At 38.1% G+C, this 14021-nt stretch overlaps 5 non-coding genes and 45 pseudogenes across 5 annotated transcripts; all 50 read left to right on the plus strand.

The window, feature by feature from the left end:
- The first annotated feature begins 142 nt into the window (after positions 1-142).
- LOC149582256 (5S ribosomal RNA) lies at positions 143-261 on the plus strand (annotated as a pseudogene).
- A 139-nt stretch (positions 262-400) lies between these two features.
- On the plus strand, positions 401-519 carry LOC149582257 (5S ribosomal RNA; annotated as a pseudogene).
- Positions 520-655: 136 nt separating this feature from the next.
- Positions 656-758, plus strand: LOC149582258 (5S ribosomal RNA; annotated as a pseudogene).
- Positions 759-895: 137 nt separating this feature from the next.
- Positions 896-998, plus strand: LOC149582259 (5S ribosomal RNA; annotated as a pseudogene).
- Positions 999-1345: 347 nt separating this feature from the next.
- LOC149582260 (5S ribosomal RNA) lies at positions 1346-1464 on the plus strand (annotated as a pseudogene).
- A 137-nt stretch (positions 1465-1601) lies between these two features.
- Positions 1602-1720, plus strand: LOC149582261 (5S ribosomal RNA; annotated as a pseudogene).
- Positions 1721-1856: 136 nt separating this feature from the next.
- On the plus strand, positions 1857-1959 carry LOC149582262 (5S ribosomal RNA; annotated as a pseudogene).
- Positions 1960-2096: 137 nt separating this feature from the next.
- LOC149582263 (5S ribosomal RNA) lies at positions 2097-2215 on the plus strand. The gene has a single exon (XR_016380693.1). It is a non-coding gene; the product is annotated as a 5S ribosomal RNA (ribosomal RNA).
- Positions 2216-2340: 125 nt separating this feature from the next.
- Positions 2341-2459, plus strand: LOC149582264 (5S ribosomal RNA; annotated as a pseudogene).
- A 137-nt stretch (positions 2460-2596) lies between these two features.
- Positions 2597-2699, plus strand: LOC149582265 (5S ribosomal RNA; annotated as a pseudogene).
- A 132-nt stretch (positions 2700-2831) lies between these two features.
- On the plus strand, positions 2832-2950 carry LOC149582266 (5S ribosomal RNA). The gene has a single exon (XR_016380691.1). It is a non-coding gene; the product is annotated as a 5S ribosomal RNA (ribosomal RNA).
- A 137-nt stretch (positions 2951-3087) lies between these two features.
- Positions 3088-3206, plus strand: LOC149582267 (5S ribosomal RNA; annotated as a pseudogene).
- A 136-nt stretch (positions 3207-3342) lies between these two features.
- LOC149582268 (5S ribosomal RNA) lies at positions 3343-3445 on the plus strand (annotated as a pseudogene).
- A 137-nt stretch (positions 3446-3582) lies between these two features.
- Positions 3583-3685, plus strand: LOC149582269 (5S ribosomal RNA; annotated as a pseudogene).
- Positions 3686-3807: 122 nt separating this feature from the next.
- On the plus strand, positions 3808-3926 carry LOC149582270 (5S ribosomal RNA). The gene has a single exon (XR_016380710.1). It is a non-coding gene; the product is annotated as a 5S ribosomal RNA (ribosomal RNA).
- A 137-nt stretch (positions 3927-4063) lies between these two features.
- LOC149582271 (5S ribosomal RNA) lies at positions 4064-4166 on the plus strand (annotated as a pseudogene).
- A 137-nt stretch (positions 4167-4303) lies between these two features.
- On the plus strand, positions 4304-4406 carry LOC149582272 (5S ribosomal RNA; annotated as a pseudogene).
- Positions 4407-4528: 122 nt separating this feature from the next.
- Positions 4529-4647, plus strand: LOC149582273 (5S ribosomal RNA; annotated as a pseudogene).
- Positions 4648-4784: 137 nt separating this feature from the next.
- LOC149582274 (5S ribosomal RNA) lies at positions 4785-4903 on the plus strand (annotated as a pseudogene).
- A 137-nt stretch (positions 4904-5040) lies between these two features.
- On the plus strand, positions 5041-5143 carry LOC149582275 (5S ribosomal RNA; annotated as a pseudogene).
- A 122-nt stretch (positions 5144-5265) lies between these two features.
- Positions 5266-5384, plus strand: LOC149582276 (5S ribosomal RNA; annotated as a pseudogene).
- Positions 5385-5746: 362 nt separating this feature from the next.
- On the plus strand, positions 5747-5865 carry LOC149582277 (5S ribosomal RNA; annotated as a pseudogene).
- A 602-nt stretch (positions 5866-6467) lies between these two features.
- LOC149582278 (5S ribosomal RNA) lies at positions 6468-6586 on the plus strand. Its single transcript, XR_016380712.1, has one exon. It is a non-coding gene; the product is annotated as a 5S ribosomal RNA (ribosomal RNA).
- Positions 6587-6723: 137 nt separating this feature from the next.
- LOC149582279 (5S ribosomal RNA) lies at positions 6724-6826 on the plus strand (annotated as a pseudogene).
- Positions 6827-6963: 137 nt separating this feature from the next.
- LOC149582280 (5S ribosomal RNA) lies at positions 6964-7066 on the plus strand (annotated as a pseudogene).
- A 122-nt stretch (positions 7067-7188) lies between these two features.
- On the plus strand, positions 7189-7307 carry LOC149582281 (5S ribosomal RNA; annotated as a pseudogene).
- A 137-nt stretch (positions 7308-7444) lies between these two features.
- Positions 7445-7563, plus strand: LOC149582282 (5S ribosomal RNA; annotated as a pseudogene).
- A 137-nt stretch (positions 7564-7700) lies between these two features.
- Positions 7701-7803, plus strand: LOC149582283 (5S ribosomal RNA; annotated as a pseudogene).
- A 122-nt stretch (positions 7804-7925) lies between these two features.
- LOC149582284 (5S ribosomal RNA) lies at positions 7926-8044 on the plus strand (annotated as a pseudogene).
- A 137-nt stretch (positions 8045-8181) lies between these two features.
- Positions 8182-8300, plus strand: LOC149582285 (5S ribosomal RNA; annotated as a pseudogene).
- Positions 8301-8436: 136 nt separating this feature from the next.
- On the plus strand, positions 8437-8539 carry LOC149582286 (5S ribosomal RNA; annotated as a pseudogene).
- Positions 8540-8661: 122 nt separating this feature from the next.
- Positions 8662-8780, plus strand: LOC149582287 (5S ribosomal RNA; annotated as a pseudogene).
- Positions 8781-9383: 603 nt separating this feature from the next.
- LOC149582288 (5S ribosomal RNA) lies at positions 9384-9502 on the plus strand. The gene has a single exon (XR_016380713.1). It is a non-coding gene; the product is annotated as a 5S ribosomal RNA (ribosomal RNA).
- A 137-nt stretch (positions 9503-9639) lies between these two features.
- LOC149582289 (5S ribosomal RNA) lies at positions 9640-9742 on the plus strand (annotated as a pseudogene).
- A 137-nt stretch (positions 9743-9879) lies between these two features.
- Positions 9880-9982, plus strand: LOC149582290 (5S ribosomal RNA; annotated as a pseudogene).
- A 122-nt stretch (positions 9983-10104) lies between these two features.
- LOC149582291 (5S ribosomal RNA) lies at positions 10105-10223 on the plus strand (annotated as a pseudogene).
- A 137-nt stretch (positions 10224-10360) lies between these two features.
- LOC149582292 (5S ribosomal RNA) lies at positions 10361-10479 on the plus strand (annotated as a pseudogene).
- Positions 10480-10616: 137 nt separating this feature from the next.
- Positions 10617-10719, plus strand: LOC149582293 (5S ribosomal RNA; annotated as a pseudogene).
- Positions 10720-10841: 122 nt separating this feature from the next.
- On the plus strand, positions 10842-10960 carry LOC149582294 (5S ribosomal RNA; annotated as a pseudogene).
- A 137-nt stretch (positions 10961-11097) lies between these two features.
- On the plus strand, positions 11098-11216 carry LOC149582295 (5S ribosomal RNA; annotated as a pseudogene).
- A 137-nt stretch (positions 11217-11353) lies between these two features.
- Positions 11354-11456, plus strand: LOC149582296 (5S ribosomal RNA; annotated as a pseudogene).
- Positions 11457-11578: 122 nt separating this feature from the next.
- On the plus strand, positions 11579-11697 carry LOC149582297 (5S ribosomal RNA; annotated as a pseudogene).
- A 137-nt stretch (positions 11698-11834) lies between these two features.
- Positions 11835-11953, plus strand: LOC149582298 (5S ribosomal RNA; annotated as a pseudogene).
- Positions 11954-12089: 136 nt separating this feature from the next.
- On the plus strand, positions 12090-12192 carry LOC149582299 (5S ribosomal RNA; annotated as a pseudogene).
- Positions 12193-12329: 137 nt separating this feature from the next.
- LOC149582300 (5S ribosomal RNA) lies at positions 12330-12432 on the plus strand (annotated as a pseudogene).
- Positions 12433-12554: 122 nt separating this feature from the next.
- Positions 12555-12673, plus strand: LOC149582301 (5S ribosomal RNA; annotated as a pseudogene).
- A 377-nt stretch (positions 12674-13050) lies between these two features.
- Positions 13051-13169, plus strand: LOC149582302 (5S ribosomal RNA; annotated as a pseudogene).
- A 137-nt stretch (positions 13170-13306) lies between these two features.
- Positions 13307-13425, plus strand: LOC149582303 (5S ribosomal RNA; annotated as a pseudogene).
- Positions 13426-13561: 136 nt separating this feature from the next.
- LOC149582304 (5S ribosomal RNA) lies at positions 13562-13664 on the plus strand (annotated as a pseudogene).
- A 137-nt stretch (positions 13665-13801) lies between these two features.
- On the plus strand, positions 13802-13904 carry LOC149582305 (5S ribosomal RNA; annotated as a pseudogene).
- The last annotated feature ends 117 nt before the right edge of the window (positions 13905-14021 follow it).

Here is a 14021-nt window from a genome sequence, read left to right on the forward strand (position 1 = left end):
AACACAGCGCGCCGTTGGCTTTTTCCTTTTTGTTTCCTCTTTTAAATTCCACCAGATATGAAAAAAGCAAACATATCTTCTTTTTGTTATTGTTTTATAAAGATGAACGTTAATTAAATTCAAATTATTAACTAGCACTTTCGGCAACGGCGATATCACGCTGAATACACCGGTTCTCGTCCGATCACCGAAGTTAAGCAGCGTCGAGCGCAGTCAGTACTTGGGAGGGAGACCACTTAGGAACACTGCGTGCGGTTGGCTTTTTCACTTTTTTTTTCCTCTTTTAAATTCCAATAGATATGAAAAAACCAAACATAATTTTCTTTTTGTTATTGTTTTAAAAAGATGAAGGTCAATTTGTCTCACTTAATTTAAATTCGAATTATTAACTAGCACTCTCAGCAACGGTCATATCACGCTGAAAACACCGGTTCTCGTCCGTTCACCGAAGATAAGAAGCGTCGAGCGCAGTCAGTACTTGGGAGGGAGACCACTTAGGAACACTGCGTGCCGTTGGCTTTTTCACTTTTTTTACTCTTTTAAATTCCAATAGAAATGAAAAAAGCAAACTTATTTTCTTTTTGTTATTGTTTTAAAAAGATGAAGGTTAATTTGTCTCCCGTAATATAAATTCGAATTATTAACTAGCACTTTCAGCAACGGCCATATCACGCTGAAAACACCGGTTCTCGTCCGATCACCGAAGTTAAGCAGCGTCGAGCGCAGTCAGTACTTGGGAACACTGCGTGCCGTTGGCTTTTTCCTTTTTGTTTCCTCTTTTAAATTCCACCAGATATGAAAAAATCAAACATAATTTTCTTTTTGTTATTGTTTTAAAAAGATGAAGGTTAGTTTTCTCACTTAATTTAAATTCGAATTATTAACAAGCACTCTCGGCAACGGCCATATCACGCTGAAAACACCGGTTCTCGTCCGTTCACCGAAGTTAAGCAGCGTCGAGCGCAGTCAGTACTTGGGAACACAGCGTGCCGTTGGCTTTTTCCTTTTTGTTTCCTCTTTTAAATTCCACCAGATATGAAAAAAGCAAAAATATCTTCTTTTTGTTATTGTTTTATAAAGATGAAGTTTAATTGAATTCAAATTATTAACTAGCACTCTCGGCAACGGCCATATCATGCTGAATACACCGGTTCTCGTCCGATCACCGAAGTTAAGCAGCGTCGAGCGCAGTCAGTACTTGGGAACACAGCGTGCCGTTAGCTTTTTCCTTTTTGTTTCCTCTTTTAAATTCCACCAGATATGAAAAAAGCAAAAATATCTTCTTTTTGTTATTGTTTTATAAAGATGAAGTTTAATTGAATTCAAATTATTAACTAGCACTCTCGGCAACGGCCATATCATGCTGAATACACCGGTTCTCGTCCGATCACCGAAGTTAAGCAGCGTCGAGCGCAGTCAGTACTTGGGAGGCAGACCACTTGGGAACAGTGCGTGCCGTTGGCTTTTTCACTTTTTTTTACTCTTTTAAATTCCAATAGATATAAAAAAAGCAAATTTATTTTCTTTTTATTACTGTTTTAAAAAGATGAAGGTTAATTTGTCTCACTTAATTTAAATTCGAATTATTAACTAGCACTCTCGGCAACGGCCATATCGCTCTGAAAACACCGGTTCTAGTCCTATCACCGAAGATAAGAAGCGTCGAGCGCAGTCAGTACTTGGGAGGGAGACCACTTAGGAACACTGCGTGCCGTTGGCTTTTTCACTTTTTTTCCTCTTTTAAATTCCAATAGATATGAAAAAAGCAAACTTATTTTCTTTTTGTTATTGTTTTAAAAAGATGAAGGTTAATTTGTCTCACGTAATATAAATTCGAATTATTAACTAGCACTTTCAACAACGGCCATATCACGCTGAAAACACCGGTTCTCGTCCGATCACCGAAGTTAAGCAGCGTCGAGCGCAGTCAGTACTTGGGAGCACTGCGTGCCGTTGGCTTTTTCCTTTTTGTTTCCTCTTTTAAATTCCAACAGATATGAAAAAACCAAACATAATTTTCTTTTTGTTATTGGTTTAAAAAGATGAAGGTTAATTTTCTCACTTAATTTAAATTCGAATTATTAACTAGCACTCTCGGCAACGGCCATATCATGCTGAATACACCGGTTCTCGTCCGATCACCGAAGTTAAGCAGCGTCGAGCGCAGTCAGTACTTGGGAGGGAGACCACTTAGGAACACTACGTGCCGTTGGCTTTTTCACTTTTAAATTCCAATAGATATGAAAAAAGCAAACTTATTTTCTTTTTATTACTGTTTTAAAAAGATGAAGGTTAATTTGTCTCACTTAATTTAAATTCGAATTATTAACTAGCACTCTCGGCAACGGCCATATCGCGCTGAAAACACCGGTTCTAGTCCTATCACCGAAGATAAGCAGCGTCGAGCGCAGTCAGTACTTGGGAGGGAGACCACTTAGGAACACTGCGTGCCGTTGGCTTTATCACTTTTTTTTCCTCTTTTAAATTCCAATAGATATGAAAAAAGCAAACTTATTTTCTTTTTGTTATTGTTTTAAAAAGATGAAAGTTAATTTGTCTCACGTAATATAAATTCGAATTATTAACTAGCACTCTCAGCAACGGCCATATCACGCTGAAAACACCGGTTCTCGTCCGATCACCGAAGTTAAGCAGCGTCGAGCGCAGTCAGTACTTGGGAGCACTGCGTGCCGTTGGCTTTTTCCTTTTTGTTTCCTCTTTTAAATTCCAACAGATATAATAAAAAAAGCAAACATACTTTTCATTTTCTTTTTGTTATTGTTTTATAAAGATGAACGTTAATTAAATTCAAATTATTAACTAGCACTCTCGGCAACGGCTATATCACGCTGAATACACCGGTTCTCGTCCGAACACCGAAGTTAAGCAGCGTCGAGCGCAGTCAGTACTTGGGAGGGAGACCACTTAGGAACACTGCGTGCCGTTGGCTTTTTCACTTTTTTTTCCTCTTTTAAATTCCAATAGATATGAAAAAAGCAAACTTATTTTCTTTTTATTACTGTTTTAAGAAGATGAAGGTTAATTTGTCTCACTTAATTTAAATTCGAATTATTAACTAGCACTCTCGGCAACGGCCATATCGCGCTGAAAACACCGGTTCTAGTCCTATCACCGAAGATAAGAAGCGTCGAGCGCAGTCAGTACTTGGGAGGGAGACCACTTAGGAACACTGCGTGCCGTTGGCTTTTTCACTTTTTTTACTCTTTTAAATTCCAATAGAAATGAAAAAAGCAAACTTATTTTCTTTTTGTTATTGTTTTAAAAAGATGAAGGTTAATTTGTCTCCCGTAATATAAATTCGAATTATTAACTAGCACTTTCAGCAACGGCCATATCACGCTGAAAACACCGGTTCTCGTCCGATCACCGAAGTTAAGCAGCGTCGAGCGCAGTCAGTACTTGGGAACACTGCTTGCCGTTGGCTTTTTCCTTTTTGTTTCCTCTTTTAAATTCCACCAGATATGAAAAAATCAAACATAATTTTCTTTTTGTTATTGTTTTAAAAAGATGAAGGTTAGTTTTCTCACTTAATTTAAATTCGAATTATTAACAAGCACTCTCGGCAACGGCCATATCACGCTGAAAACACCGGTTCTCGTCCGTTCACCGAAGTTAAGCAGCGTCGAGCGCAGTCAGTACTTGGGAACACAGCGTGCCGTTGGCTTTTTCCTTTTTGTTTCCTCTTTTAAATTCCACCAGATATGAAAAAAGCAAAAATATCTTCTTTTTGTTATTGTTTTATAAAGATGAAGTTTAATTGAATTCAAATTATTAACTAGCACTCTCGGCAACGGCCATATCATGCTGAATACACCGGTTCTCGTCCGATCACCGAAGTTAAGCAGCGTCGAGCGCAGTCAGTACTTGGGAGGGAGACCACTTAGGAACACTGCGTGCCGTTGGCTTTTTCACTTTTTTTCCTCTTTTAAATTCCAATAGATATGAAAAAAAGCAAACTTATTTTCTTTTTGTTATTGTTTTAAAAAGATGAAGGTCAATTTGTCTCACTTAATTTAAATTCGAATTATTATCTAGCACTCTCAGCAACGGCCATATCACGCTGAAAACACCGGTTCTCGTCCGATCACCGAAGTTAAGCAGCGTCGAGCGCAGTCAGTACTTGGGAACACTGCGTGCCGTTGGCTTTTTCCTTTTTGTTTCCTCTTTTAAATTCCACCAGATATGAAAAAATCAAACATAATTTTCTTTTTGTTATTGTTTTAAAAAGATGAAGGTTAATTTTCTCACTTAATTTAAATTCGAATTATTAACAAGCACTCTCGGCAACGGCCATATCACGCTGAAAACACCGGTTCTCGTCCGTTCACCGAAGTTAAGCAGCGTCGAGCGCAGTCAGTACTTGGGAACACAGCGTGCCGTTGGCTTTTTCCTTTTTGTTTCCTCTTTTAAACTCCACCAGATATGAAAAAAGCAAAAATATCTTCTTTTTGTTATTGTTTTATAAAGATGAAGTTTAATTGAATTCAAATTATTAACTAGCACTCTCGGCAACGGCCATATCATGCTGAATACACCGGTTCTCGTCCGATCACCGAAGTTAAGCAGCGTCGAGCGCAGTCAGTACTTGGGAGGCAGACCACTTGGGAACAGTGCGTGCCGTTGGCTTTTTCACTTTTTTTTACTCTTTTAAATTCCAATAGATATGAAAAAAGCAAATTTATTTTCTTTTTATTACTGTTTTAAAAAGATGAAGGTTAATTTGTCTCACTTAATTTAAATTCGAATTATTAACTAGCACTCTCGGCAACGGCCATATCGCGCTTAAAACACCGGTTCTAGTCCTATCACCAAAGATAAGAAGCGTCGAGCGCAGTCAGTACTTGGGAGGGAGACCACTTAGGAACACTGCGTGCCGTTGGCTTTTTCCTTTTTGTTTCCTCTTTTAAATTCCACCAGATATGAAAAAATCAAACATAATTTTCTTTTTGTTATTGTTTTAAAAAGATGAAGGTTAATTTTCTCACTTAATTTAAATTCGAATTATTAACAAGCACTCTCGGCAACGGCCATATCACGCTGAAAACACCGGTTCTCGTCCGTTCACCGAAGTTAAGCAGCGTCGAGCGCAGTCAGTACTTGGGAACACAGCGTGCCGTTGGCTTTTTCCTTTTTGTTTCCTCTTTTAAACTCCACCAGATATGAAAAAAGCAAAAATATCTTCTTTTTGTTATTGTTTTATAAAGATGAAGTTTAATTGAATTCAAATTATTAACTAGCACTCTCGGCAACGGCCATATCATGCTGAATACACCGGTTCTCGTCCGATCACCGAAGTTAAGCAGCGTCGAGCGCAGTCAGTACTTGGGAGGCAGACCACTTGGGAACAGTGCGTGCCGTTGGCTTTTTCACTTTTTTTTACTCTTTTAAATTCCAATAGATATGAAAAAAGCAAATTTATTTTCTTTTTATTACTGATTTAAAAAGATGAAGGTTAATTTGTCTCACTTAATTTAAATTCGAATTATTAACTAGCACTCTCAGCAACGGCCATATCACGCTGAAAACACCGGTTCTCGTCCGATCACCGAAGTTAAGCAGCGTCAAGCGCAGTCAGTACTTGGGAACACAGCGTGCCGTTGGCTTTTTCCTTTTTGTTTCCTCTTTTAAATTCCACCAGATATGAAAAAAGCAAAAATATCTTCTTTTTGTTATTGTTTTATAAAGATGAAGTTTAATTGAATTCAAATTATTAACTAGCACTCTCGGCAACGGCCATATCATGCTGAATACACCGGTTCTCGTCCGATCACCGAAGTTAAGCAGCGTCGAGCGCAGTCAGTACTTGGGAGGCAGACCACTTGGGAACAGTGCGTGCCGTTGGCTTTTTCACTTTTTTTTACTCTTTTAAATTCCAATAGATATGAAAAAAGCAAATTTATTTTCTTTTTATTACTGTTTTAAAAAGATGAAGGTCAATTTGTCTCACTTAATTGAAATTCGAATTATTATCTAGCACTCTCAGCAACGGCCATATCACTCTGAAAACACCGGTTCTCGTCCGATCACCGAAGTTAAGCAGCGTCGAGCACAGTCAGTACTTGGGAACACTGCGTGCCGTTGGCTTTTTCCTTTTTGTTTCCTCTTTTAAATTCCACCAGATATGAAAAAATCAAACATAATTTTCTTTTTGTTATTGTTTTAAAAAGATGAAGGTTAATTTTCTCACTTAATTTAAATTCGAATTATTAACAAGCACTCTCGGCAACGGCCATATCACGCTGAAAACACCGGTTCTCGTCCGTTCACCGAAGTTAAGCAGCGTCGAGCGCAGTCAGTACTTGGGAACACAGCGTGCCTGTTGGCTTTTTCCTTTTTGTTTCCTCTTTTAAATTCCACCAGATATGAAAAAGCAAAAATATCTTCTTTTTGTTATTGTTTTATTAAGATGAAGTTTAATTGAATTCAAATTATTAACTAGCACTCTCGGCAACGGCCATATCATGCTGAATACACCGGTTCTCGTCCGATCACCGAAGTTAAGCAGCGTCGAGCGCAGTCAGTACTTGGGAGGGAGACCACTTAGGAACACTGCGTGCCGTTGGCTTTTTCACTTTTTTTCCTCTTTTAAATTCCAATAGATATGAAAAAAAGCAAACTTATTTTCTTTTTGTTATTGTTTTAAAAAGATGAAGGTCAATTTGTCTCACTTAATTTAAATTCGAATTATTATCTAGCACTCTCAGCAACGGCCATATCACGCTGAAAACACCGGTTCTCGTCCGATCACCGAAGTTAAGCAGCGTCGAGCGCAGTCAGTACTTGGGAACACTGCGTGCCGTTGGCTTTTTCCTTTTTGTTTCCTCTTTTAAATTCCACCAGATATGAAAAAATCAAACATAATTTTCTTTTTGTTATTGTTTTAAAAAGATGAAGGTTAATTTTCTCACTTAATTTAAATTCGAATTATTAACAAGCACTCTCGGCAACGGCCATATCACGCTGAAAACACCGGTTCTCGTCCGTTCACCGAAGTTAAGCAGCGTCGAGCGCAGTCAGTACTTGGGAACACAGCGTGCCGTTGGCTTTTTCCTTTTTGTTTCCTCTTTTAAACTCCACCAGATATGAAAAAAGCAAAAATATCTTCTTTTTGTTATTGTTTTATAAAGATGAAGTTTAATTGAATTCAAATTATTAACTAGCACTCTCGGCAACGGCCATATCATGCTGAATACACCGGTTCTCGTCCGATCACCGAAGTTAAGCAGCGTCGAGCGCAGTCAGTACTTGGGAGGCAGACCACTTGGGAACAGTGCGTGCCGTTGGCTTTTTCACTTTTTTTTACTCTTTTAAATTCCAATAGATATGAAAAAAGCAAATTTATTTTCTTTTTATTACTGTTTTAAAAAGATGAAGGTTAATTTGTCTCACTTAATTTAAATTCGAATTATTAACTAGCACTCTCGGCAACGGCCATATCGCGCTTAAAACACCGGTTCTAGTCCTATCACCAAAGATAAGAAGCGTCGAGCGCAGTCAGTACTTGGGAGGGAGACCACTTAGGAACACTGCGTGCCGTTGGCTTTTTCCTTTTTGTTTCCTCTTTTAAATTCCACCAGATATGAAAAAATCAAACATAATTTTCTTTTTGTTATTGTTTTAAAAAGATGAAGGTTAATTTTCTCACTTAATTTAAATTCGAATTATTAACAAGCACTCTCGGCAACGGCCATATCACGCTGAAAACACCGGTTCTCGTCCGTTCACCGAAGTTAAGCAGCGTCGAGCGCAGTCAGTACTTGGGAACACAGCGTGCCGTTGGCTTTTTCCTTTTTGTTTCCTCTTTTAAACTCCACCAGATATGAAAAAAGCAAAAATATCTTCTTTTTGTTATTGTTTTATAAAGATGAAGTTTAATTGAATTCAAATTATTAACTAGCACTCTCGGCAACGGCCATATCATGCTGAATACACCGGTTCTCGTCCGATCACCGAAGTTAAGCAGCGTCGAGCGCAGTCAGTACTTGGGAGGCAGACCACTTGGGAACAGTGCGTGCCGTTGGCTTTTTCACTTTTTTTTACTCTTTTAAATTCCAATAGATATGAAAAAAGCAAATTTATTTTCTTTTTATTACTGATTTAAAAAGATGAAGGTTAATTTGTCTCACTTAATTTAAATTCGAATTATTAACTAGCACTCTCGGCAACGGCCATATCGCGCTGAAAACACCGGTTCTAGTCCTATCACCGAAGATAAAAAGCGTCGAGCGCAGTCAGTACTTGGGAGGGAGACCACTTAGGAACACTGCGTGCCGTTGGCTTTTTCACTTTTTTTCCTCTTTTAAATTCCAATAGATATGAAAAAAGCAAACTTATTTTCTTTTTGTTATTGTTTTAAAAAGATGAAGGTCAATTTGTCTCACTTAATTTAAATTCGAATTATTATCTAGCACTCTCAGCAACGGCCATATCACGCTGAAAACACCGGTTCTCGTCCGATCACCGAAGTTAAGCAGCGTCGAGCGCAGTCAGTACTTGGGAACACAGCGTGCCGTTGGCTTTTTCCTTTTTGTTTCCTCTTTTAAATTCCACCAGATATGAAAAAAGCAAAAATATCTTCTTTTTGTTATTGTTTTATAAAGATGAAGTTTAATTGAATTCAAATTATTAACTAGCACTCTCGGCAACGTCCATATCATGCTGAATACACCGGTTCTCGTCCGATCACCGAAGTTAAGCAGCGTCGAGCGCAGTCAGTACTTGGGAGGCAGACCACTTGGGAACAGTGCGTGCCGTTGGCTTTTTCACTTTTTTTTACTCTTTTAAATTCCAATAGATATGAAAAAAGCAAATTTATTTTCTTTTTATTACTGTTTTAAAAAGATGAAGGTCAATTTGTCTCACTTAATTGAAATTCGAATTATTATCTAGCACTCTCAGCAACGGCCATATCACTCTGAAAACACCGGTTCTCGTCCGATCACCGAAGTTAAGCAGCGTCGAGCACAGTCAGTACTTGGGAACACTGCGTGCCGTTGGCTTTTTCCTTTTTGTTTCCTCTTTTAAATTCCACCAGATATGAAAAAATCAAACATAATTTTCTTTTTGTTATTGTTTTAAAAAGATGAAGGTTAATTTTCTCACTTAATTTAAATTCGAATTATTAACAAGCACTCTCGGCAACGGCCATATCACGCTGAAAACACCGGTTCTCGTCCGTTCACCGAAGTTAAGCAGCGTCGAGCGCAGTCAGTACTTGGGAACACAGCGTGCCTGTTGGCTTTTTCCTTTTTGTTTCCTCTTTTAAATTCCACCAGATATGAAAAAAGCAAAAATATCTTCTTTTTGTTATTGTTTTATAAAGATGAAGTTTAATTGAATTCAAATTATTAACTAGCACTCTCGGCAACGGCCATATCATGCTGAATACACCGGTTCTCGTCCGATCACCGAAGTTAAGCAGCGTCGAGCGCAGTCAGTACTTGGGAGGGAGACCACTTAGGAACACTGCGTGCCGTTGGCTTTTTCACTTTTTTTCCTCTTTTAAATTCCAATAGATATGAAAAAAAGCAAACTTATTTTCTTTTTGTTATTGTTTTAAAAAGATGAAGGTCAATTTGTCTCACTTAATTTAAATTCGAATTATTATCTAGCACTCTCAGCAACGGCCATATCACGCTGAAAACACCGGTTCTCGTCCGATCACCGAAGTTAAGCAGCGTCGAGCGCAGTCAGTACTTGGGAACACTGCGTGCCGTTGGCTTTTTCCTTTTTGTTTCCTCTTTTAAATTCCACCAGATATGAAAAAATCAAACATAATTTTCTTTTTGTTATTGTTTTAAAAAGATGAAGGTTAATTTTCTCACTTAATTTAAATTCGAATTATTAACAAGCACTCTCGGCAACGGCCATATCACGCTGAAAACACCGGTTCTCGTCCGTTCACCGAAGTTAAGCAGCGTCGAGCGCAGTCAGTACTTGGGAACACAGCGTGCCGTTGGCTTTTTCCTTTTTGTTTCCTCTTTTAAACTCCACCAGATATGAAAAAAGCAAAAATATCTTCTTTTTGTTATTGTTTTATAAAGATGAAGTTTAATTGAATTCAAATTATTAACTAGCACTCTCGGCAACGGCCATATCATGCTGAATACACCGGTTCTCGTCCTATCACCGAAGTTAAGCAGCGTCGAGCGCAGTCAGTACTTGGGAGGCAGACCACTTGGGAACAGTGCGTGCCGTTGGCTTTTTCACTTTTTTTTACTCTTTTAAATTCCAATAGATATGAAAAAAGCAAATTTATTTTCTTTTTATTACTGTTTTAAAAAGATGAAGGTTAATTTGTCTCACTTAATTTAAATTCGAATTATTAACTAGCACTCTCGGCAACGGCCATATCGCGCTTAAAACACCGGTTCTAGTCCTATCACCAAAGATAAGAAGCGTCGAGCGCAGTCAGTACTTGGGAGGGAGACCACTTAGGAACACTGCGTGACGTTGGCTTTTTCCTTTTTGTTTCCTCTTTTAAATTCCACCAGATATGAAAAAATCAAACATAATTTTCTTTTTGTTATTGTTTTAAAAAGATGAAGGTTAATTTTCTCACTTAATTTAAATTCGAATTATTAACAAGCACTCTCGGCAACGGCCATATCACGCTGAAAACACCGGTTCTCGTCCGTTCACCGAAGTTAAGCAGCGTCGAGCGCAGTCAGTACTTGGGAACACAGCGTGCCGTTGGCTTTTTCCTTTTTGTTTCCTCTTTTAAACTCCACCAGATATGAAAAAAGCAAAAATATCTTCTTTTTGTTATTGTTTTATAAAGATGAAGTTTAATTGAATTCAAATTATTAACTAGCACTCTCGGCAACGGCCATATCATGCTGAATACACCGGTTCTCGTCCGATCACCGAAGTTAAGCAGCGTCGAGCGCAGTCAGTACTTGGGAGGCAGACCACTTGGGAACAGTGCGTGCCGTTGGCTTTTTCACTTTTTTTTACTCTTTTAAATTCCAATAGATATGAAAAAAGCAAATTTATTTTCTTTTTATTACTGTTTTAAAAAGATGAAGGTTAATTTGTCTCACTTAATTTAAATTCGAATTATTAACTAGCACTCTCGGCAACGGCCATATCGCGCTTAAAACACCGGTTCTAGTCCTATCACCAAAGATAAGAAGCGTCGAGCGCAGTCAGTACTTGGGAGGGAGACCACTTAGGAACACTGCGTGACGTTGGCTTTTTCCTTTTTGTTTCCTCTTTTAAATTCCACCAGATATGAAAAAATCAAACATAATTTTCTTTTTGTTATTGTTTTAAAAAGATGAAGGTTAATTTTCTCACTTAATTTAAATTCGAATTATTAACAAGCACTCTCGGCAACGGCCATATCACGCTGAAAACACCGGTTCTCGTCCGTTCACCGAAGTTAAGCAGCGTCGAGCGCAGTCAGTACTTGGGAACACAGCGTGCCGTTGGCTTTTTCCTTTTTGTTTCCTCTTTTAAACTCCACCAGATATGAAAAAAGCAAAAATATCTTCTTTTTGTTATTGTTTTATAAAGATGAAGTTTAATTGAATTCAAATTATTAACTAGCACTCTCGGCAACGGCCATATCATGCTGAATACACCGGTTCTCGTCCGATCACCGAAGTTAAGCAGCGTCGAGCGCAGTCAGTACTTGGGAGGCAGACCACTTGGGAACAGTGCGTGCCGTTGGCTTTTTCACTTTTTTTTACTCTTTTAAATTCCAATAGATATGAAAAAAGCAAATTTATTTTCTTTTTATTACTGTTTTAAAAAGATGAAGGTTAATTTGTCTCACTTAATTTAAATTCGAATTATTAACTAGCACTCTCGGCATCGGCCATATCGCGCTGAAAACACCGGTTCTAGTCCTATCACCGAAGATAAGAAGCGTCGAGCGCAGTCAGTACTTGGGAGGGAGACCACTTAGGAACACTGCGTGCCGTTGGCTTTTTCACTTTTTTTCCTCTTTTAAATTCCAATAGATATGAAAAAAGCAAACTTATTTTCTTTTTGTTATTGTTTTAAAAAGATGAAGGTCAATTTGTCTCACTTAATTTAAATTCGAATTATTATCTAGCACTCTCAGCAACGGCCATATCACGCTGAAAACACCGGTTCTCGTCCGATCACCGAAGTTAAGCAGCGTCGAGCGCAGTCAGTACTTGGGAACACTGCGTGCCGTTGGCTTTTTCCTTTTTGTTTCCTCTTTTAAATTCCACCAGATATGAAAAAATCAAACATAATTTTCTTTTTGTTATTGTTTTAAAAAGATGAAGGTTAATTTTCTCACTTAATTTAAATACGAATTATTAACAAGCACTCTCGGCAACGGCCATATCACGCTGAAAACACCGGTTCTCGTCCGTTCACCGAAGTTAAGCAGCGTCGAGCGCAGTCAGTACTTGGGAACACAGCGTGCCGTTGGCTTTTTCCTTTTTGTTTCCTCTTTTAAATTCCACCAGATATGAAAAAAGCAAAAATATCTTCTTTTTGTTATTGTTTTATAAAGATGAAGTTTAATTGAATTCAAATTATTAACTAGCACTCTCGGCAACGGCCATATCATGCTGAATACACCGGTTCTCGTCCGATCACCGAAGTTAAGCAGCGTCGAGCGCAGTCAGTACTTGGGAGGCAGACCACTTGGGAACAGTGCGTGCCGTTGGCTTTTTCACTTTTTTTTACTCTTTTAAATTCCAATAGATATGAAAAAAGCAAATTTATTTTCTTTTTATTACTGTTTTAAAAAGATGAAGGTCAATTTGTCTCACTTAATTTAAATTCGAATTATTATCTAGCACTCTCAGCAACGGCCATATCACTCTGAAAACACCGGTTCTCGTCCGATCACCGAAGTTAAGCAGCGTCGAGCACAGTCAGTACTTGGGAACACTGCGTGCCGTTGGCTTTTTCCTTTTTGTTTCCTCTTTTAAATTCCACCAGATATGAAAAAATCAAACATAATTTTCTTTTTGTTATTGTTTTAAAAAGATGAAGGTTAATTTTCTCACTTAATTTATATTCGAATTATTAACAAGCACTCTCGGCAACGGCCATATCACGCTGAAAACACCGGTTCTCGTCCGTTCACCGAAGTTAAGCAGCGTCGAGCGCAGTCAGTACTTGGGAGGCAGACCACTTGGGAACAGTGCGTGCCGTTGGCTTTTTCACTTTTTTTTACTCTTTTAAATTCCAATAGATATGAAAAAAGCAAATTTATTTTCTTTTTATTACTGTTTTAAAAAGATGAAGGTTAATTTGTCTCACTTAATTTAAATTCGAATTATTAACTAGCACTCTCGGCAACGGCCATATCGCGCTGAAAACACCGGTTCTAGTCCTATCACCGAAGATAAGAAGCGTCGAGCGCAGTCAGTACTTGGGAGGGAGACCACTTAGGAACACTGCGTGCCGTTGGCTTTTTCACTTTTTTTCCTCTTTTAAATTCCAATAGATATGAAAAAAGCAAACTTATTTTCTTTTTGTTATTGTTTTAAAAAGATGAAGGTCAATTTGTCTCACTTAATTTAAATTCGAATTATTATCTAGCACTCTCAGCAACGGCCATATCACGCTGAAAACACCGGTTCTCGTCCGATCACCGAAGTTAAGCAGCGTCGAGCGCAGTCAGTACTTGGGAACACTGCGTGCCGTTGGCTTTTTCCTTTTTGTTTCCTCTTTTAAATTCCACCAGATATGAAAAAATCAAACATAATTTTCTTTTTGTTATTGTTTTAAAAAGATGAAGGTTAATTTTCTCACTTAATTTAAATACGAATTATTAACAAGCACTCTCGGCAACGGCCATATCACGCTGAAAACACCGGTTCTCGTCCGTTCACCGAAGTTAAGCAGCGTCGAGCGCAGTCAGTACTTGGGAACACAGCGTGCCGTTGGCTTTTTCCTTTTTGTTTCCTCTTTTAAATTCCACCAGATATGAAAAAAGCAAAAATATCTTCTTTTTGTTATTGTTTTATAAAGATGAAGTTTAATTGAATTCAAATTATTAACTAGCA

The sequence above is a fragment of the Phalangium opilio genome, unplaced genomic scaffold (assembly GCF_054372755.1).
Source record: "Phalangium opilio isolate 3A_F unplaced genomic scaffold, DU_Popi_V2 ptg001865l_1, whole genome shotgun sequence".
In the NCBI taxonomy this organism is placed as follows: Eukaryota; Metazoa; Arthropoda; class Arachnida; order Opiliones; family Phalangiidae; genus Phalangium; species Phalangium opilio.